We start from the raw sequence: 23,699 nt of genomic DNA on the forward strand, positions 1-23,699 counted from the left end.
CCTTTAGCGAGACATCTGAGGCAACGCTTGAGGCTGGTTACCTTGTCGATCCGCTGCTGTGCGTCCATCTCCAAGAACTTGCTGCATTTGTATAATGGATGTTGTTCTTCGTGGCAAACCTCACAACCATTTTCCGCAACTGTACACACTCTCGCACTCTTCACTCGTATATTGCTGGGTCCTCCAATTGAGCATCTTTCTAACACTTCACTTTGGGTCTGGATGAATTGCAGCGTTTCCGTCAGATTTGGAAATTCGCCGTGGTTTAGTCCATCCGCCGTTTCAAGGCGAGCAATCCCGCAATGTGAGATTCCACAATCACACGGGGATTTTCGTACCGGTTGGTCAGGAGCTGCCAGGCAGTCTCAAAGTTGTTATTACATATCATACTGGCATTTAATATGCCTGCCGCTTCTCCAACCAATGCTCCATTGAGGTTGTGCAGTTTCACTGCATCTGAATGGTTTGTGCGAGCCAGAAGATCGCTGAACAACTGTTTAAATTTGGGCCAATTTTTATATTGCCCATCAAATGTGGGTATTGGCATTGGTAAGTGCACACTCTGTGTAGGAGGCACATCGCACTTTTTCTCCGGATTGCTTGCGAGCAATGTTAATTGGATTCCCTCTACGAGAGCTTCGAACGCAATAAGCCGATCGTCGTGCTTCTCGTATTCATCCACTGTTGCTAACTCCAACCTCTCGACGTGAAGCTCCTCGTACTGCACTCTGCAACGCTCCAAGATGCTGCTGCGTAATTTGATGACTGCTTCCGTAGGGCGGGTGCCAGCTGCCTTTTCGTCGTCCATTTCTGCACTCAATTTCTCCACCTTACGCTGAACGTAGTTCATGCGATGCCGCAGAGAATCCGATGACTTTGCCTTGGGCATTTTGAAGCCTTGAACTGTGCTTCACACTACACACACACTATATTCGCGGTATTCGAACGACGCGTTTTACTTTCGACCCGATTTACTCGAATGTTCGCGGATGATCCCACGTGGGATCAGGATCCGGTTCGAAGGACCAAATGATCGAGCTTGCCGTCAGGTCGGTCGCAATCGCTTGTGACCGGAGTGTGCGCGTCTGAGTTGGTACGCACGGTACCAACACTCAGTGTGGAGTATTAGCCAGACTGGGACCGATGGGCATGCCAACAGGTCACAGCTCCCAATCTCCAAAACTAATACGATAGAAAACTTGGCGTGGTAGAAGGTGTCCTACAAGAGATACCGTGGGTCGGTCTCTTTACAGGATCTTAAAGCTTGTAAAGTATAACACACAAAACGGATGTTTTTCTTTTCCAAGTAATCCATATATTTTCAAATTTTTGAATGAAACGACCCTAATCGGCGACGAGTTGCATTAGTGATGTCTAACTGCGATTCCCTTGGCAAAAGGCCTGAATGGACTACTCCGTTCAATTCAATACTTTTTTTGCTATACCTCTTCGCCATTCGTTCTGTCCCATTCATGTATCGTTGCCATTCATACGTACGTGGATCAATGCCACTTCGAACTTCGAAACTAATCTAACTAATTCTGGGATTGCCTACATTTCGGCGCAACCAAATTTGAATACGCAACACTAAGCATACATTGTTCTCAAGTTGCAATAAAACTTCAATGGAAGCATAAACAGTTTAAAGTCGAACGGCGAAGCAAATCCCGACATTTATATTTGGGTCGAATTTACTGGCAGAAGGAAAGGTCTGAGCGGTTTTTCGTGGAACTTTGAAAGATGCGTTTTAATACGAACTGAAACTTTGCCGAAGACCCCGAGCCGCTATGTACCGCCGTTTGGATGCTAGAGCCAAAAAACATGATCCCAAGGAATCCCAGAGGAGTCATCGACATCAGCACGTTATGAGATAACGCGCAATCGATTTCTTGAATAAAAATTTTTTGGTCAAAAACTTAATATGTATAATTAAAAAATTATCGACCATTGAATACGTTACTGGTGCTACCGTGAATACACCATTGACCGTGCGTCTCCATTGTTACGATTTTGTTTCAATTTTGAAATTCCGTCCGTTAGGTGTGCGAACGGCACATGACAAACCCATCGATATATATTAGGTACACAACGTGTCGGATTTGAGGTTGCGAATAGCCTATCTTGTTTTCAGTATTTCTTTCAGATTCAGCCATGCTTCTTTAAGATTCAGACGACAATGCATGGACGAGCGGAATGGATAACAACATATGTCTGCGGCATGAGAACAGCAAAGACGCATGACAAGTCCGTTCCGCAGGAGCATCGTGATCGCGTTTATAAACGAAGGTAAAATAAACAAATCCGTATGCGATTCCACCTAATGTTTTTTAAATTTACGTCTGTGTGTACGCGGTTGGCAGGCAAGTCTCATGATAAAAAATCTAATTTTAAGGTAAAAACAAACCGCTCCAAATGTATTAAACGAAAATTTGCAACCGTAGAAGCATCATCACTGACGAATAACAGATGGCTTTGACAAATGAAATGTATTGAAGTAGAAAAAATCATAGTTTTGAATTTATATAAAAAAGTTTACATAGATTATGAAAGAAAACATTCTTGAGTATCGTCGCCGACCTGACCCGTGTAAAATAAAAAAAAAGACAGAAAAACTCCCATACAAAACGTATGGCTTACACGGGTAGGCGGTTGCGTCGGTATTTTTGGTCGTAGACCTGAAGATTAAGGGTTATAAAGAGAAAAATGCTATAAAAAAACTTAGAATAAAAATAAAAACTCGGTTTTCGGAAGAACAAAAGAAAACATGTTCCTAGAGCCAATGTCAAGTCGACCCGACTATTCAAGTTATTGCAAAACAAAGGGGTAAAACTTACCGGGTAGGCGGTTGTAGACTTGAGGGTTAAATCGGCCAGTACATTGAGGCACGAATTCGGTTTATTGATATCCAGTGTGTGTTATTCGCGTTTCGCGTGTTGGCAGCTTCAAGATTTGTTTTCGTTGTAAACACCTCTGCCAATGTATAATATGTTTTATTTTTTAATTATCGGTAAAACTAACACAAAAATGTTCAAACAACTTAATGAAACAGTAGACTAATAGTACTATCTCAAGAATTATCCTAAACTGAAAATTTGTTATCGGGCTTTACGAAATATGACGAAGAAAATTTTGAATTCTACATCGGGTGTTTGCTTTTTACGAGAACGTCGCAATGTTATACATATTTTGATCCGATCATCCAGTTTACTGACCAATATAAGTAGAAACTCCCCATGTTGTATGGTACGAACGATAAAGCATCAGTTTATAGCTACTTATTAAGTTGTTTTCAAGCTTGTCTGCTAGCTTACAGACAGAGAGGCCGGATTTCTCTCGGTTTGCCATGTTCTATCTCGGAGAGCATATAATGCTACAAAGAAAAACAAATTGTAGGAAAGGAAAAACAAAAATTCCAAAAATATATCTATCGATTGGGAATACTAACAAGCATAAACAAGGCACCCAGCAAGGTAGCTTTCACCCTGACATCCAGATCCAACGGGAAGGTAATGCTGAAGCTATGGCATTCGTCATATTTTTTGGATAACTTACCAATCTCCGTGTCATCCATGTCGAAAATCTGCGATTAGATTTTACACCGTATTTAGTGCAATGCTGCAGAACCGGCTGAGATCCCAACATCACTCACATAATATATGACATCACCAGTCAGCTTACAAGTTCCAATAGAATGAAACAGAGTCTTCCTCTCCTCGATAGTCCCGATCACCGTACCGGACGTTAATAATACCTCAAATTTCTGCAAGGCACACGTGCACCAGCAACAATTGCAGCACATGGAATCACGTAGTCAATATAGTGGAACGGACCTTCTCGATGGTTTCAAGGTTCACAACAAGTCTACCAACTCCATACAGGTTTTCCAAGCCGGGAGGACAGTGAGGTATGGCTGAAAACAGCCGGCAACTATTGTAAATAATACTTTCTGAGATGCATGTCCCTACCCGGTTGCATTTGCGTGCCCGGCTGCGTCGTGATCGGCAAACTCATACCGTCCATCTGTAGAAAGCATCCAGGAATGATAAGTTTTTACTAAGACAAGAGGTAATTTTTGCTTAAGAAAGGGGAAATGCAGCTTACCACGGGCGCCGATGGCGGAACCGGAGAGGTCGGTTGCGCCAGTGGATCCACTTCGATCGAAGGATTTTGGTGAATGTCTCCTGGAGGAAGCTGCTTTTCTTCGAGGGCTATTTCTTCGGGGTTAGTCGACATGCTGGTAGCTTCCTAACGTTAGCTGATCTGAAAAGTCATTATCATCATCAAAGAGAAGACGCGATGATAAATTTACTCCAATCAGTCAGTTGCCGATGCTTAACAGTGGAGTATTTTTAAATAATAGTAATCAAACATTCAAAAAACGATTATGTGAAGCGAAATTCACAAGCGAATATCGTATCTCACAAAGTATGAGAACATACTGTCTACCAAGGATTTTTTTCGTTTCCGTTAACCTGATGGCGGCACGTCTAACTTTTTTTTCATAAACCACCTATAAATAGTCCCGCAAAATCTTAACACTAGAATCCAAACTGGGGTCATTTTGACCCCAACGCAGTTTTCGATTTTAATAATAACGGCTGAATATTTTTACAAAAAAAATAAGGCTTTTCTTAAAATCCAAAGCTGTATCTAAAACAAAAATTTTAGATTTTTCTGTTTGACCAGTTCCGAGAACCTACGTGACTATACCTAGAATGCTTTTTATGGGTCATTTTGACCCCTACTTGTAAAACGGTATAACTTCACTATTTTTGAAAATTTTTCAAATCCGAAACTGGTACTTTTTAGTATATTTGTTAACTATCTTTTGACGTTTTTGGTTTTTCGATGAATTTCTCCATAATTCCGCTAGCTCGGTGTATAGCAAAAAAGGTCGAAATTGCGTTTTTTTAAACTTTTATTCATTCAAAATCTTTGATGTCAATCTAGAAAAAAAGTGTGCGCTAGAAAGCTAGTATGTTGAGCAACATTTCAAAACTAAATTGGTATTTTTGCCATTACAAATGACTCCATCAATTGGCCGCAAAGATTGAAAATAACGCCAATTCCCATAGTAACGCATCGCGCATAACGCTTCGAAACGCTCGCGTACGGAATAACAGAACAAAGCGCAGAACGGAAACTTCCTATGGAAAATGTTAAAATCCACATCTTCAAGATCAATTTGTGGCGTTATTTGTTAAGTTAAAAATATGAAATTATTTTTAAAAGGTGGCCTAACATATCAACATCATAGAGCCCACCTTTTTTTTTGGAATTTACATGATACGTTTTCAAAGAATAAAAGTTGAAAAGGATTAAAATTCGACTCATAACGATCTTTTTTGTTATACACCGAGCTAGCGAAATGGTGAAGTGGTATATCAAAAAATTAAAAACGTAAAAAGATAGTCAATAAATATACTAAAACGTAACAGTTTACGGATTTGAAAAATCTTCAAAAATAGTGAAGTTATAGCGTTTTCAAAATAACGGTCAAAATGACCCCTAAAAAGCATTCGGGCAAGTTTCCAAAGCAATGTATTCTAGTGTTAAACAAACTCACACAAACGTAATCCGTGCACTACCACCAATCCATGGACCAGGCACCCAACACTTGAACATGCGGTTTTTGGATACTAAATCGGGTACAACACGCGTGTTGTTCGTGAACTTGCGTCGTTCGTTTTACTACTCAATTCTCCATGCCCCGCGCATAATTTCCAGCGTCTACCTTCTTTCTCTTTTTGTGCCTATTTTTGGCTACGCGCACCTCACGCACTATGAAGTGGCTATATGACGTCACGTTTGTTTACTTCGAAGATTTGTTATCATTTGTGGTAGATGGTAGAAGTAAAAAAACAGCGATATGGTGGATTCGAACTGTATCAAAGCTATCCAGTTTTATTGAAGTAAAAAATTTAAATTGTTCCAAAATGCCTGAACTCGAAAAATAAGAAAATTTGCAATATTAGTCGACGGCTTATGAAGTATCTAAACAAGGATTTACGAGTCGATGTAGAAGCAGGATCAAGTGGATTGTGAGAGTATAAACAGTTGGTTTACTGCACTGCTGTAGTGTTAAAGTTGTATTTCATAGTGTCACAACAGTCAAATGCCTTGGTCTGATGGATCGCTCCGATAGGCCATTTGTATCTAGAGTTGGATCAACCATTTCAAGGCCACAAGCGTTCCCCCTCCCCCAACATATGTTCAAGTGATTGGGATGTTCAAGTGCCATGTTTATAGCCAGCAGAAGATTTTGGTGTGTGCACGTTCGTACTCTCCCCAATCCCAGATATAAAGTCCTAGAGAAATTCATGATAGATCTGACGATGTTACTTCTGTAGGAGAATTAGAAAAGACGCTAGAATAATTATTTGCTTCTTTTAGTTTCTTCACTTGACTAGGTCCTAAAGGTTAGGTTGAAAATCTATGAGAAACGTTTATCGTTAAACAATATTTAAAAGCTTCCAAAATAACATGTTTAGGGGTTTTTTTTTATGTGGCACAACATCCCCTAGTGGGATAAAGCTTCTCTCAGAAGATAATTTCGGTGACCAAAAGTCGGTATATTATAGATCGGTGGTCAACCGTTCGTAAAACTGAAGGTTCCATACTCGAGATTCGATCCCACAATTGCGGCGTGGTGTTTCCTCGCGCTACCGCTGAGCCATGAGCCTTGTTTAGCGCTTACTTGTTGCACTTTTTTTTTGGACGAGGGTTCACATTGGCGTGGCCCCGAGAGACCACAACCAACATTACTCCCTCCTCTTGTCTTTCGCCTTCCATCACGCTATGCACCTACACGGTAGACGCAATGACGGAAAGAGGCATCTGTCCTTAGGTTAAAATCTCACTTTACGAACGCTGTGGCACGCAACTAACTCCAGAAGGGTGAAAGCGCGTGTTGCTAAAGGGCTAACTGGTACCCCCTGCCTACCAGGGTCATGTTTCCCACGCCTAAAGCAACGGACTCGGTGCAGTGCAACTTAAGCGGCTCAGGAGATCGATCCGACAGCTGACTTATCTGACACCAATACCTCCTAAAATCCTTCTTGTGGACTTGCACATTGGTTCTGACACCACCCGGATTCGACGGCCCGCAAAACTAAGCTACTGCCTAGTCTACGTGCCGGTCTCCAGTATCTGACACCTCAGATGTTAATTGCTGGCCCGCAAAACCAAGCTCCTGCTCGGTCTACGTGCCGTCCACTTTGGCCTGTTTGGAATGGTACAAGGCCCTGAACACGACCGTACTTGTTGCACTTTTAATGTTCCTTTCTGCCGGGAGTTTCTGCGACTCTTTTGATGCAAGATGGCCGACTTGGGTCCCTTTTTGATTACTTTGACACTTTCGGTGAGCACAAATCTTTTGCGGGAGTGTCGCACGGCCGTGTAGACGTGCGGTCATATTCGATTAATATTCACCAAGAAATATAAGATTTTTCGTTTTACTATTTATTTTTCTCTCCACAAATACAATTCAGTTATAAAACTCCGTCCTAATCGATATTATTACCAACGTTTTTCCTGATGTCGAAACGTTGAAACAAACTGTACTTCGAAAAGAAGGAGATGGCGGGGAAATATATACCTCCTAGGGGCTGCTCCCGGAAGTATAAGCACGATTGAAAAAATTGGAAAAAACCTGTTCTAGTAACTGATTGTTTATTTGATAAACTGTGATTGTATTGTGTTTTGGACCATATTCTATTTTCGATTTTAATTTTGAAGAATTAAAAAAAAAATTAAACGTATGCTAACGATCGCACTTTAGATCTAACGCCTCCGATCAGGTTCAGCACAGACTTGTCCTGAATGATTTTCTTCCAGTCCACTTTCTTCCAGTCCAGTTAGCGCCCAAAATATCTCAATAGGTCTGGCTTCAAGGCAGTTCGGGGGATTTAAATCCCATGCATTAACATGCATGTTCTTCATACCATGCAATCGTGTCTTTGGCAAGAGTCAAATTAGGCCAAAACAACACTGGACCAGTATGTTTTGGTATCGTGGGCAGCAAACGTCAATTCAAACACTCTCGGATGTATGCATCAGTCCTCATCGTCTCCATTGTCACAAATGGTTCGGACATCATCCCGCATTCGCAAATGGCTTGCCACACTATCACCTTTTATCAAAATTATTTAGAAATATGGATCTATTGACTACCCGGAAGCGTTTTGTAGTCAAAATTTACGTACGAATCATCATCGATTACGATGCATGAGGATTGGAGACATAGCAGCTTGTCGTACAGCTTGTGAACCCGATACTTATCGCATCCGGCCTGCTTTGCACTCCGTTTTTGTTTCTTTTGTTTTTTGTACGTTTTTAAATTCAATTTTTGGCGAGCCACATCGCGAATTGAACATTCCTTTGTTTGTTTTAACGCTTTTGCTATTTCCCGGTCCAACTGTTGATCGATAGGACCAGGTTTTCGATCACTTTTCGGCTACATCATCGAAGCTGGACTCGAAACCGAAACATTCGGATGGCGGTTTGTACGGCTGCGATACTCCCACCTTCCGATTTCGTCAATTGCCTTAGCGAAATTTTAGGAGTCGAGCACCATAAGTGCACAATGCTTTTGCGCCTTACGACGGAAATGCCTCGCATTTCAACAGAAATTGTTGAAAAGTATGATAGTTTCAATGCATTGACTAGTAGCTTGGAATGAAAACAATGAAGTACAAGAAGAATCAACTGTTTTGAGTCATCCGTTTACTAGAAACATAATTTAGAAATCCTGCTTATACTTTCGGGGGGTACCCTATATGGTGGGTCAACATATCGTCGTTGTCTGTTTTAGTTTGTTTTGAAGCGCCAAACTCACTTAGAGTCCATACAATATGTAACTAAACTAATTTAATGGGAAGTTTGTTCTCAGACTTAACAAAATATGAAACAGAATTCATGAATTCTATATCGGGTTCTTGCTTTTTACGAGAACATCACTGTTAGCGGGCAGACTTGGGCCAGACCACGCGAAGGATGGGCCTTCCGAGTCCCTCGTCTTTCCGCTAGCCGTGAAATAAGGAGACCGCCCGAGCAAGGGCCTTTACCTTCAGATTCCTGATGTACCTTTTCGCTAGTTGCTCCAGTCACCAAATAATTTGGGGAGCCTATGCCGCAAAAGGGGGAATCGTCGTGAAAAGGCGTTTCGGATAGGGCTGACCCTTCGGATTGAGACACCATAGAATCTTTTTTCAGAGGCCAAGGAAGTTTAATAAAACATCGAGACGTTCTCCGTTTAAGTGTGGTTGACGTGGAAAACGATGGGAGAAGGCCGCCGAGAGTGAGGAGTGAGCTGCTACTGCTGGATCAGTCAGGAAAATAAACTTAGACTCGTCTGTTCGTTTTTACTCGACAAACGTCCTCCGAGTCTGACTCTGATTCTGACTCTGACTCTTCAGTGCTCTACTTCTCGACTGCACTGTCATTTGTCATATTTCTTAATTTTATATTCATTATTACTACGTTGGTACAATGGGGTTAGTTGACATCATTTCGTCTTCTGATTGGTTAGTTCTGTTGTTCCTTATTTACGTTCCGTTGGTGAAAGTTTAACTTCCTACTTTGTGTTCCTGCCCTCTGAATATTTATTAAATGGTTTTCCTATCTTGTCTGAAGAATGTATCTTTCTTGTCGCATCGTTATGCGCTCGATTTCGCTTGGCGGTTCTTCCGCTTTGTGTTTATGTTATTGAAAGTTCTTCCGCTTGAAGCGTTCGCGGTGATCACGCTGTTTGTTATTGTTTTCGCGTGGCTGTGCCTTTACGCGTCGCGATGCGCTTGCGAGTTGCGCTGTTTCGGTTTCATGCATTGGCCAAAATCTGCTTGCGTTTCGTCTTTGAATATATAGGTCAGTTGGTTCGAGTATGGTTGAATTGACAATGTGATACAAAGTATGTTCGGATTGAATCGTTCCGATTCTTCTTGTGACATTGTCATCATTTTGAGGCTGTATAGCATAAGCATGCTACATAAGGTTTCAATTGAATCTAAACTTTATTAATGATTTCACATGATTTTTCAATGTAGGCCAAAACAACACTGGACCAGTATGTTTTGGTATCGTGGGCAGCAAACGTCAATTCAAACACTCTCGGATGTATGCATCAGTCCTCATCGTCTCCATTGTCACAAATGGTTCGGACATCATCCCGCATTCGCAAATGGCTTGCCACACTATCACCTTTTATCAAAATTATTTAGAAATATGGATCTATTGACTACCCGGAAGCGTTTTGTAGTCAAAATTTACGTACGAATCATCATCGATTACGATGCATGAGGATTGGAGACATAGCAGCTTGTCGTACAGCTTGTGAACCCGATACTTATCGCATCCGGCCTGCTTTGCACTCCGTTTTTGTTTCTTTTGTTTTTTGTACGTTTTTAAATTCAATTTTTGGCGAGCCACATCGCGAATTGAACATTCCTTTGTTTGTTTTAACGCTTTTGCTATTTCCCGGTCCAACTGTTGATCGATAGGACCAGGTTTTCGATCACTTTTCGGCTACATCATCGAAGCTGGACTCGAAACCGAAACATTCGGATGGCGGTTTGTACGGCTGCGATACTCCCACCTTCCGATTTCGTCAATTGCCTTAGCGAAATTTTAGGAGTCGAGCACCATAAGTGCACAATGCTTTTGCGCCTTACGACGGAAATGCCTCGCATTTCAACAGAAATTGTTGAAAAGTATGATAGTTTCAATGCATTGACTAGTAGCTTGGAATGAAAACAATGAAGTACAAGAAGAATCAACTGTTTTGAGTCATCCGTTTACTAGAAACATAATTTAGAAATCCTGCTTATACTTTCGGGGGGTACCCTATATGGTGGGTCAACATATCGTCGTTGTCTGTTTTAGTTTGTTTTGAAGCGCCAAACTCACTTAGAGTCCATACAATATGTAACTAAACTAATTTAATGGGAAGTTTGTTCTCAGACTTAACAAAATATGAAACAGAATTCATGAATTCTATATCGGGTTCTTGCTTTTTACGAGAACATCACTGTTAGCGGGCAGACTTGGGCCAGACCACGCGAAGGATGGGCCTTCCGAGTCCCTCGTCTTTCCGCTAGCCGTGAAATAAGGAGACCGCCCGAGCAAGGGCCTTTACCTTCAGATTCCTGATGTACCTTTTCGCTAGTTGCTCCAGTCACCAAATAATTTGGGGAGCCTATGCCGCAAAAGGGGGAATCGTCGTGAAAAGGCGTTTCGGATAGGGCTGACCCTTCGGATTGAGACACCATAGAATCTTTTTTCAGAGGCCAAGGAAGTTTAATAAAACATCGAGACGTTCTCCGTTTAAGTGTGGTTGACGTGGAAAACGATGGGAGAAGGCCGCCGAGAGTGAGGAGTGAGCTGCTACTGCTGGATCAGTCAGGAAAATAAACTTAGACTCGTCTGTTCGTTTTTACTCGACAAACGTCCTCCGAGTCTGACTCTGATTCTGACTCTGACTCTTCAGTGCTCTACTTCTCGACTGCACTGTCATTTGTCATATTTCTTAATTTTATATTCATTATTACTACGTTGGTACAATGGGGTTAGTTGACATCATTTCGTCTTCTGATTGGTTAGTTCTGTTGTTCCTTATTTACGTTCCGTTGGTGAAAGTTTAACTTCCTACTTTGTGTTCCTGCCCTCTGAATATTTATTAAATGGTTTTCCTATCTTGTCTGAAGAATGTATCTTTCTTGTCGCATCGTTATGCGCTCGATTTCGCTTGGCGGTTCTTCCGCTTTGTGTTTATGTTATTGAAAGTTCTTCCGCTTGAAGCGTTCGCGGTGATCACGCTGTTTGTTATTGTTTTCGCGTGGCTGTGCCTTTACGCGTCGCGATGCGCTTGCGAGTTGCGCTGTTTCGGTTTCATGCATTGGCCAAAATCTGCTTGCGTTTCGTCTTTGAATATATAGGTCAGTTGGTTCGAGTATGGTTGAATTGACAATGTGATACAAAGTATGTTCGGATTGAATCGTTCCGATTCTTCTTGTGACATTGTCATCATTTTGAGGCTGTATAGCATAAGCATGCTACATAAGGTTTCAATTGAATCTAAACTTTATTAATGATTTCACACTGCTTATATACTAACAATGTTTGTTGATATGTGTTAGAATCGGTACACGTGGTTTACATGTGTTGGATATGCAGTGCGTGGGATGATGGGTATTTTCGTCCTCCGCGTTGGTCCTAACCAAATAACTATCGGTCCCTTTCTAATATTTCCCACGAACCGCTCGTTCGAGGCACTTGAGATTCATTACTGGCTGGGTCGATCTTGTCGCTTGGTGCAATAAAATATGCTACGCGTTTGGTCTTTCGGTACGTTTACATAATTATCTTCAATGCATTCCATTTTCCTACACGCACATGCAATTTCGAACCTAACCTTTTTTTTTACCAACGGTGGTACGCTCTCCTAATGCGATGATATTTTTACGACTAACGCTCATTGCTGGCTTCGCTTATCGGGCCGTTCCAAATGCATATGTTTATTTAGGCCAACGACGTCGATTCCAGACGATAAGTTACAAAAAGAAACAAACCTATCCGTTGCGTACGCAACAATCACAATGTTGTATTCTGATCTGACCATTTAATCTACTACATATTGAATGATTGATTTCAATCCTAATGGATAGTTTTTGATACTCATTTTGTTGGAAAAGTTTGCTTCGATTACAATTTCTTGTAACTTTATTTTACTCTAAAAACCGTGCTACGCGGCATTACAAAATTAAAAATGTTTTAATCACTTTTCCAACAGAATGAGGACGATGGCTTTCTGTGATTCCCTTTTATCACTTTCCTCCGCTCCTTCTGATGGACTTATTCGCGATCCTATTATTCTAACTCCGAACCATCACTAATTACTCTAATCAATCGGTCGCCTGTTGCGTCATCTACCTCGTGATCAAGTTTGTAAACAAGTGCGCGATCACGTTTGTAAACAAAGTTTACACATATTTTATTTAAATCGTTCAAGGGATTCAAACCGCTAAGGAGTGAATGAACGATTAAAAGAGATGCTAGTCGTCATAAAGATTCGAATCCCAAGAAGATATTAGAATCACAAGTAAGGATTCGAATGCAAAGAGTGAGTAAAAGAGTTATTAGTCGCCACATAGAGTGGAATCTCAAATTGGGATTCGAATCAAAGTGGGCACGAACAATAAAGTATCAGCTGACTTCTTACGTTGTTTTCAAGATTGTTTGCTAGCTTAAAGACAGAGAGGCCGAGATCTTCTTGGGTCATTTTCCTCGAAGAACATATAATGCTACAAAGAACAACAAATTTTAGGAAAGGAAAAATGTAGGCCAAAAATATATCCATCAGTTTTAAATACTTACAAGCATAAACAATGCGCCCAGCAAGGTAGCCTTCACCCTGACATCGAGATCCCTCGGGAAAGTGATGCTGAATTCTTCCTTATCGTCATACTTTTTAGTTAACTTACCAATCTCCGTGCCGTCCATTCCGAAGATCTGCGGCGAGATTATATTCCGTATTTAGTGCGGTGCTGCAGAACGTACTGCGATCCCAACATCACTCACATAAAATATGGGACCATTCAGATTACAGGTGCCAAATGGGGTGGTGTGGCGGACCATCAGTACCGTCTGACCGTGCTGGTTCTTAATGTTAAACTCGGGATGAAACAGAGTCTTCCTCTGCTCGATAGTGCCGATCACCGTACCGGACGTTAATAATACCTCAAACTTCTGCAATTCACATGTGCAACAGCCCATGGAATCGCGTTGGAAGAGCAGCACTTCGTTCTGGGAGCTGTCCTGTACTCTGATATCGAGTTGACGAAAATTTTCTTCCCAACACCGAGTACATGAATCGAAGTTTTCCTCAGCATAGTAAACTAGATGGCCAAGTGTGTTCCTGATCTTGTACTTGTTTATGGACACGCCAAAACTGCCCTCCTCGAGTGTCACAACAAGCCTGTTTTCTCTGTACAGGTTTTCCAAGCCGGGAGGACAGTGAGGTATGGTTTGTGAAATAGGCACACGACCAGCTGTAGTTAGACGACGAGAAACTACCATTAGAATTACATATTGACAACAAAACAAATCTCTTTGCTGAATTAGTTTCTGACGGCCTCGCTTAAAGCCTGCGTTGTGGAAACGCTACTTAATACAATCACGTGCACATCTGTAGGGAAACTGAACAACTAAACCGAAATACTATAAAGCGCAAAGCGGTTGCGCAAAGCTGTGACCAGGGGTTTAGTATACCAATTCCATAGGTTCCATCGTGTAGTAATAAAAAGTAAGATTCAGTCTTTGGAATTTTGAACATCGTTATCACATAATCTGTATATTATTATTTGTATAAAATTATATAAATATAATTTGTATAAAAATCTGCCATATGAAAAAAAAATACTATTACTCAAGCGCGATAGGAAAAAATCCAAGAAAAAAAGCAATCACCAGGGGTTATCATGAAATCGTCGTTTCGTTTTAGCGGTCGCTAAAGGTGCTCATTTGTTCATTTTAGTCGCTAAAAGTTCATTATAATGAACAAATGAGCACCCTTAGCGACGAATGAGCGCCTTTAGCGACCGCTAAAACGAAACGACGATTTCATGATAACCCCTACCGTGCAATAAAAATATAACGCATGTACTTGAAATAAAAACACTACGGAGCTAAAATTCCACAAACAGGTTTTTTGAAAAGATGAGCTTTCAACGACTAACGGTTTCCTACAAGGATCACATTTTTAACACTGGCTCGAATTGCATATTTTATATTAAAGTGTTGAATGGAAGTGTGAAGGCCTAAGGCCCTTATCGAGCAAACATAATATCAATCCAAATTATGCACCATATCCGAGTTTTTCCTTAGAAACTGTTTACCAATTTTATATTGTTCTATTCTGGGATACTTTCGCATCCTTTTATTTATATTTTTGTGTGCAGAGATACAACATTCTGTTGTTGAATCGAACGCTTTGCACGTATTGACCATTTTGAATCGAAAAGGTGTTCCTGCACAAATGGAGACGGTATCTGTGCTATAACAAATGCACAGCATAGTAAACTGTGTGTGGTAACACGGTACGGCACATCAAAAAGTGTTACTTGAACCAACACTACTCTTCTTTCGTTCTTTTCAATTTAGGGACGAATGTCGCCCTTACGGCGCAAAGTCTTTCTAATAAATAAAAAAAAGAAAGAAAAATCTTCCGTTTTTCTCGCTTCATTCGTTCCGTGGAAGACTATATGAGCTGTAAATGCACGAATGTGACGAACTAATTTCAAAATAAAAAAGATGGTTTAGAATAAAATCGCCATCCAACTTAAACATTTACAAGGTGAATTTCAACATACCCATTTTTAGACTTCAAATGGTTATGGCATGCATCACGGTTTAGGTTTCTATTATGCTAAACAATTCACGGAACTGTTCCAATTGCCTTTTTACAACCATTCTCGGTTAGTAACGTCGTTCATGCGCTGCCTCATCTTTAGCACGCTAGAAGTTCTTCTTTAGCACCGATTGGCTCGTCTTGTTCGTTGACGAGTATGGTAACGCAACCAAGGATCGTATGCTTTTTCCACTATTGTTTTGTTGCTAAATCTTGCTACATTAGTCGTTGGTATTATAGCTAAACTTCTGGGTTCTAAGGGCGGTACTGAACGGAGGCGGCTGTTTAAACAAATCAACTGTGTTAACTGCTGAAAACAGCCGGCAACTATTGTAAATAATACTTTCTGAGATGCATGTCCCTACCCGGTTGCATTTGCGTGCCCGGCTGCGTCGTGATCGGCAAACTCATACCGTCCATCTGTAGAAAGCATCCAGGAATGATGAGTTTTTACTAAGACAAGAGATAATTTTTGCTTAAGAAAGGGGAAAAGCAGCTTACCACGGGTTCGGCCGATGGCGGAACCGGTAAGGTCGGTTGCGTCAATGGATCCACTTCGATCGAAGGATCTTGGTGAATGCCTTCTGGTGAGAGCTGCTTTTCGTCGAGGGCCATTTCTTTGGGGCTAGTCGACATGCTTGTAGCTTCCTTCCTGATCTGAAAGGACATGAGCAAAGAAAAGATGCGATGATAAATTTACACCAATTCAAATTAATTTGACTTCGTGAGACCGTACTAAACATATGCCAAACGGTATACAGTATATTATAGTCCGCAGCAAAAACTTAGTAACGCAAACAACATTTTATGCAAATTCTTTGCAATTCACCAGATTTGGCCAGGGACGAACAAGGGGAATATGTACATATGTAGTATCTCACAAACAAATCATATCTCTTATCCGGATGGATATTTCGACATGAAACATCCCGCAGAAGTCAAAAACACAACTATCAACACTAAAAAATAACAATCCATCAATTCCTTTAACGCGCGCAGTTTAACCCCTTACTTTTTAGACACAACGCCTTCGATCAAACCCAATTTCGATTCAATCTGATTAAAACAAACTGAAAGAGCCATAAAAAAAAAAGAAATTTTCGAAGACGAGGTACAAGGACGCTGAAAATGCTCCGATAATCGCAATGAGTCGGGCAGTTAATAGGTTCAGTAATGTAGTTGATTTTAACCGAGCCTCTGTTACTGTCAAAGACTCTTTAATACAATTTTGGCTTAATAACTAAGGTTATCTGTGTTTTAATCGATGGTTTGAATTGTACAGTGACCGGCAGGAAAAAGTGCCCACTTCGAATTTTGTTGATTTTCGCTCAATATTTTTTTCTCAATCCAACTAAATATTCTGCAAGTATTTTTCGTATATTGATTTACATATTTCATATAAGATCCACTAATGAGTAAGCGAAAACAAACATATTTTGATTTTGAGAAAAAAATAATAAAAAAAGTATCTAATAAAGTATAAGTAAAAAGTGACAAGAAAAAGTGCCCACTTTGAAATTTCGAGTTTTGCATAAAGTGAAGAGGCCCGAGTGGCCAAGGCTGAATGGCTTCTACCAATTTCCTTAAACTTTACTGATAGATACGTAGCGGACTTCCAAACGGCGGGAAACGGACGTTTAATCAAACGCAACAACGATCGGTTCTAGATCTCCCTGGCTCTTCCAGGTCAAAACTGCGGCTTTTATTACAATATTTTGATTCCTTATATACTATTTGGCTAACCCCGCTGGCCCGCTACCTTCCTTCCATTTCCCGCTTATCAGTGCTTATCAAACGTTCCCGAATTCGCCCAATCCGCCACCGCAGCGCTTCCCACGCTTCGAAAGGAAACGAGCTGACGCGGCATTCCTCGATTTGATTTCCATTGCTTATCAGAGCTTATCCAAAACGTTCCCGAATTCGCCCAATCCGCCACCGCAGCGTTTCCCACGCTTCGAAAGGAACGAGCTGACGCGGCATTCCTTGATTTGATTTCCATCGCTTATCAGTGCTTATCAAAACATGTTTCGACAGGAATCAACCTGTCCGGTCAAACTCCCAGTCGTAGCGATGCATTCCTCGATGTAACCCGAAACCCGGGTTCCGGACATTGGGTGCGTACATGCGCGTGTTGATGCATCGCGGAATCATGCGGCGGCCACGCAGGTTGGTGTTCGCGATCTTCAGTGTTCAGTGCGCACACGCTTGTAATCCGAACTCCGCGGCGTATTGGCATGTGCGACCTTCTGCGTTTGCTGACGCGTGGTCCGGCTTCCGTGATGACGATTCTGCCTTACGCACGCGGTTTGCTAGCTGCGTGCTGGTGGGGACACTTGCTGATTCCCAGGGTTGTGCTGACACGGTGTTTTGTGTTTTGGGTTTCGTCTGCCGATGTTTGTGCGGCGCGGGTGGGATTGGCGGTTGCACGGGTTCGGGGTTCGGGGTATTACGATGTACGTTGCGTTTCCCATATTGGTTGAACTGATCCGCGGGCACGGGAATAGCTGGTGTTTGTAGGGTTCGGGCGGGAAGGACTGGAGGCGGCAAGGTGGTGGACCAGCTGGGTCGCTTCAAAAGTTTTGCATTGAGGGCTAACCAATTTATTGCGTTTTAATATTTTTTAGGTTTGTTAGCACTATTTCTGACATTTATACACGTATGATTACGTTTTTATTTTATTCATGTTTGGTTGTAAATATACAATTTGTTTATATTAGGTTTAGGTATCTCATTAATTTGAGTGTTACGAGAAATTAAATAGCATAAAATATTTTTTATGGCACTTATCTACATTAAAGTAACTTATTCAAAGCATAAAATCCACAACACAGCGGTAGGAAAATTCATAGTTACATTTTAAACGCACCGATCGGTGGAGGATCGCCCTCGTAGAGGAGACAAGCGCAAAACAGATGCGCGCATGGACGCTAAAATAATTCGTGAGGTCAAGAAAAATTCAAAAGTAACTGTCAGGGAGATCATGGAAATACTTCAGCCATCAGTTTTTGAAAGAATTATCCGTCGCCGGCTTGTTGCATACGAGTTAAAGAGCAGATTTGATAGGAGGCACCCTTATATCAACAAGCCCAATAAGGCCAAGCGTCTTAAGCTCGCTGAGGAACATGCTGCTATGCCTCTAGAGTACTGGAAAACGGTTCTGTGGTCTAACGAATCAAAATTTGAACGTTTTAATCGAATATGGCATGAACGTATACAGTGCAGATCGAAGGAGGCAATGCTGCAGGTTCGCCACATCCAGGGCACAATATGCCATGAAGGAGGCAATATGGTGGTCTGGGGTTGTTTTTCGTCCAGTGGAGTTGGGAGCCTTGGGAACATTAACGGTGTTAAGACTGCAGATTACAACATAAACATAAACATCCTGTAACAAAATCTGGAGATTTCACTGATTCTGACGGGCCTTGAAGAGAAGTTAGTTCTCCCGGCGGGGGCAAGTTCGACGCAGCCCGGCGGGGCCAAGTTCGACGTCTTGTCGGACAAAACTGTTGAAATGGCCGCCTCAGAGCCCGGAAATTAATAATTTGTGGGCAATTCTCGATGCCAGGGTGGACAAAACTGATGTATCGAATAAAAACGACAATTTTGAAGCTCTAATGCGCGCTTGAGAAAAATAAAATCCCCAAAAATAAAAACCCTAGTAGAAAGTATGCCAAAACGCCTTCGGCAGGTTCTAAAAGCTAAAAGAGAACACATAAAATATCATAATGCATTTATTATTTCTTATTTTTATGCATAATAATGAATAACTGAAGTGGGCACTTTTTCTTGTCACTGTTTTTTAGATACTTTTTTTTTATTATTTTTTTCGCAAAATCAAAATATGTTTGTTTTCGCTTACTCATTAGTGGATCTTATATGAAATATGTAAATCAATATACGAAAAATACGTGCAGAATATTTAGTTGGATTGAGAAAAAAATATTGAGCGAAAATAAACAAAATTCGAAGTGGGCACTTTTTCCTGCCGGTCACTGTAAATTAAGGCTTAGTAATAATAATAATAATAATAATAATAATAATAATAATAATAATAATAATAATAATAATAATAATAATAATAATAATAATAATAATAATAATAATAATAATAATAATAATAATAATAATAATAATAATAATAATAATAATAATAATAATAATAATAATAATAATAACACTAATCATAATAAAGAAGTCCCATGCGATCACCTACCTGTTGCAAATATTTCTCCAAATATTTTACCAATTATTTGCAAGAATTCAAATACAAAATAGGCTGAGTGAGGGTATTTTGGCCCACGTATGTAATTTTGGCCCACTTAGAAAGTAGATCAATTATTTCAATGATTTCAAATAAAAATGCCCCCTAACATTTTTTTTAGTGTTGAGGTCAATTTATTCTTGTTTAATACCAAATCTGGAGGCGATTGCATCAATATTTTTCGAGAAAATCGCTTAAAACTACGAAGCTGTCTCTTTTTCAAAAAAACATGCCGTAGGCAGATAGTTCGCCCACCTTGAGATATAAGCAACCACTGCGTAGAAAATTCTGAAGTAATGTTTTTCTAAAGCTTTGAGTGTTTTTAGGAATTCTCAAAACATTACTTGAATTTTTAGAGCACGAGAAATAATTTTAATTTCGATGCAAAAGTGGGCCAAAATAGATGCAAGGAAATCTGGTTTCGATTGAAACGAAATTTGTATGCATTCTGACACTGACAGCTGGCTGTCAGAAATTGTCTAAACGAAAATCCGATGATCTTGGAAAAAAATGGAAATTAAAATATCGAATTAAACATTTTATCTTACTTATTTAACAAAAGTAAAAGTAAATAGCAGATTGTAAATTATTATAAAGATTATTAAAACCATAAAACACATAAAAAAGTCATTTTTCATGTGGGCCAAAACTGGTACACAGGTGGGCCAAAATAGAAGCAAAGCGGGCCAAAATAGCGACAAAAAGCGTGTTCGGAAATCGGTAATTTTTCAGTGAAAATATCAAATAAACTCTAAAATATGAATTTTAATGCATACTTAGATAGTTACTCTACATTATCATACCCAGTTTATCGAAATATGATCGGTACAATTTATGCAACGATTTATTTTGTGGTGACCCTTCCCTAAGTGGGCCAAAATGGGTACTTTTACCCTACAGAGATCTTTAAAGTTGGCCTGAAAAGTGTAGCTTGTGAAATTCGGCAAAAATCCACTAAAAAATAACTTATCCACTGATAACACGTGTAATGACCACCGGAAACCAAACTCCCTTCCTCTGACAGCTATTACTAGCGCTCTTGGTGAATGAAAATTCCCTGATTAAACCACTGACCAAACTTAGGACTGGATACACTGCCTTTCTCAACCGAGGTCTAACACACAACTAAAACGGCCGAAACCAGCTTGCTTTTCCTAACTCATCTAGAAGAGCTGGCGTCAAGCAGTCGCGGCGCGAAAAACGCCTATAAAACCATTTCCACTCCACAATTACCTCCTAGCCAACGTTAGACAAACTCACACAAACGTAATCCGTGCACTACCACCAATCCATGGACCAGGCACCCAACACTTGAACACGCGGTTTTTGGATACTAAATCGGGTACAACACGCGTGTTGTTCGTGAACTTGCATAATTCGTTTTACTACTCAATTTTCCGTACCCCGCGCATAATTTCCAGCGTCTACCTTCTTTCTCTTTTTATGCCTATTTTTGGCTACTCACACCTCACGCACTATGAAGTGACGTCTCTTAGCATTTGTTTACTGCGAAAATTTGCTATCATTCTCGACAAAAGAAAAAAAACCTTTGGTTGATTCGAAATGTATCAAAGCTATCCAGTTTTATTAAAACGATAAATTTGAATTTTGATTGTTCCACAATAGCTAAGAAAACTAGCAATATTAGTCGACGTGTTGCAAATTATTTGAAGTCTCATAAGCCATTTACGGGCATGCCTGCAGGAGCATTAATTTATGCGTCGTGCGACAAATCGCGTACATTAACATACAAAAGAAGAGCGTACATTTAGCGTCTATTAGAAGAGATACAAACGCCTTATTGTACGCTCTCGTAACGTTTCGACCTGGCGGTTGCCTACATGTAGGCGCTAAATTTAAACGGTTTTTTCGGTTTAAATATTGCAAATTCCAATTTACTGTTTAATTTTCGGTTTTATTAATTTTTTTTTGTTCATTTCATTACAACATCCATGTTTTTTCAAATTATGTCATCAAATGAACGGCATTTGTCCTGAACGTATTTACGTTGCTCTCATGATGGTTCTAGGTTGTGAAGTCTGTAAAAAAAATACCCTATTATTGCAAACGTTTCAAATATTTAAATGCATACTTACATTGTTTGTTAATTCAACTGCTGTTAATAAGCAAGCTGGTGGTTTCATCCATCTTTTAGTTGCTTCCCCTTAGCAGGTGCTGTCAGTGAAGATTATTTATTTACATTTATAAAACATGTGGAGAGCGGCAGAAATATTTGATTAGTGAAAAAATAAAAATTCCACTATTCATAAAATGCAACTTACACAAAAAGGAATGAAGGCTTGCGCTGTTTAATACACACAACGCATGTAGTCTATATACAACCAGCCGCATGTTCTACCGGAAGCCGGACGCCTGCGGCAACTTGTGCAGTAAGGAAATTTTCGATCCGGAAATTTCAGAGCCTCTCACACCACCTGAAGATCAATCAATGGGCATGAGAAAAGAAAGATAAAATTGGACAGCAATATGACCTCTACCATATATACCTGAGTTTCGCCGAACATTAAGTTTTTCCCGGGCAGCGACACGATTCCGTTCGGTATACGGGTGATGGTCAGCTAATACGGGTGATGGGGTGATCCTCACAATTTGATTCTTCTTCCAATTTACGTCACACTTACTTGTTTCCAACGCGCAAACACTGTCCGCGTCACTGGTCGAAACAGCGATAACTGGAACAGCAGGGTAACGGTGCTACCTTCTTTGATAAGCTCATCAAACCTGCAATAAGACTTTTATGGGTTTTATTGATTTCGCAGCATACCAACATCAAACTGCATCTAACTTACCAACTGCCTCCTTACTGCTGCCTCAGGATGTAAGAGTGGAGCCGTAATGCACAATGCAGTTTTAATTTGACTGAAATGTAAACAACTACATTCACCTTTAATTCTCGTGCAAGTTTACCATTCGATTTATATTTTCCGTGTAGAGAAATACCTTTACCGTCTTCATTTTTACACTATACATTCACTTTTCACGATGATTCTGCTGTAAAAGCAAAAATATTCTTTCGAATTGAGTCTTCTAAGCGCTGCGCACAAGTTTGTTTTGGTTCGAAGACGTCAAACAACAACAAGACCCAAGAAGAGTTAATACGGAGGTTACCTCATATAGCATCTGATTGAATTTGAATGTGGTACTGAACTTGAGTTTTGCCTACTGAGATGAGACGAAATCAATTTTTCACCATCACAACCAACAACAATTCGTAAGCAGACGACAATGAGTGCATAAAAATACGTTAAATGTTTTCTTTTTCAATCAACGCTTTTTGTTCTAGATGAACCAACCTCCTTTTCATGTGTGTGTATCGCGGAGCACACTAGCGCCCCTTTTGATTGTTCCTGTGCGACGCGGATGGTTTGAGAACCTTTGGGGTTATAGCCGTTATGCTGTGGTGTTATGTTGCCCATCGCATCGATTAACGAATCGTTACTATGGCTATCGTACGATCGCATTATTTAACGTAGCTGGGGATCGTACGATCGCATCATTTAACGTAGCTGGGGTGGGGCAGGCATGACCAAGAGGTCGTTACGCCAAGAAGAAGAAGAAGAAGGTATGATTTGCGATATATATATTGACAATTAATAACCGATCATCAAAGGCACTTAGTTTTATTCCGCTTTCTATTTGAAGGCACTCTCGTGGTTTCTTGCCAAACTATGGAGCGTTATTATAACCACGTGTTTGCAACATCATGGAACACCACGTGGTTTCGTTTACTGTTATAATTTATTCGTTTTCTAGTCGAGCTTCGCTTATGCACCTTTTTAAGATACCTTTTATTCAATAGAAAATGTTTGTGTTACACTTTGGTACCATAAATTCAGTATACATTTCATTTCATCAATCGCTGCATAATTGTTTGAAACGACGTGGACGATAGGCTCTGATAACAATTTTTTTGCTTTTTTCCAGTGTTGTTTACCATTTTTATGGGACAGCGTCGTGAAAAGTGACAGGTATCGTCGACAAATCGCGATACCCTCACTTAGTGGTAGGGATTTTCTG

At 40.4% G+C, this 23,699-nt stretch overlaps 1 protein-coding gene and 1 long non-coding RNA gene across 2 annotated transcripts in view; one reads left to right on the forward strand and one right to left on the reverse strand.

Annotated features, from left to right (window-relative positions):
* LOC131262128 (uncharacterized) overlaps window positions 1-23,699 on the reverse strand; it is a 207,733-nt gene that overhangs the window by 168,950 nt on the left and 15,084 nt on the right. The gene's annotated exons all lie outside the window — the stretch shown is intronic.
* LOC131262137 (uncharacterized) lies at window positions 2,173-2,665 on the forward strand. The gene is made up of 2 exons (XR_009178214.1): window positions 2,173-2,286; window positions 2,361-2,665. It is a non-coding gene; the product is annotated as an uncharacterized LOC131262137 (long non-coding RNA).

Source organism: Anopheles coustani, chromosome 2, assembly GCF_943734705.1.
Source record: "Anopheles coustani chromosome 2, idAnoCousDA_361_x.2, whole genome shotgun sequence".
Lineage (NCBI taxonomy): Eukaryota > Metazoa > Arthropoda > Insecta > Diptera > Culicidae > Anopheles > Anopheles coustani.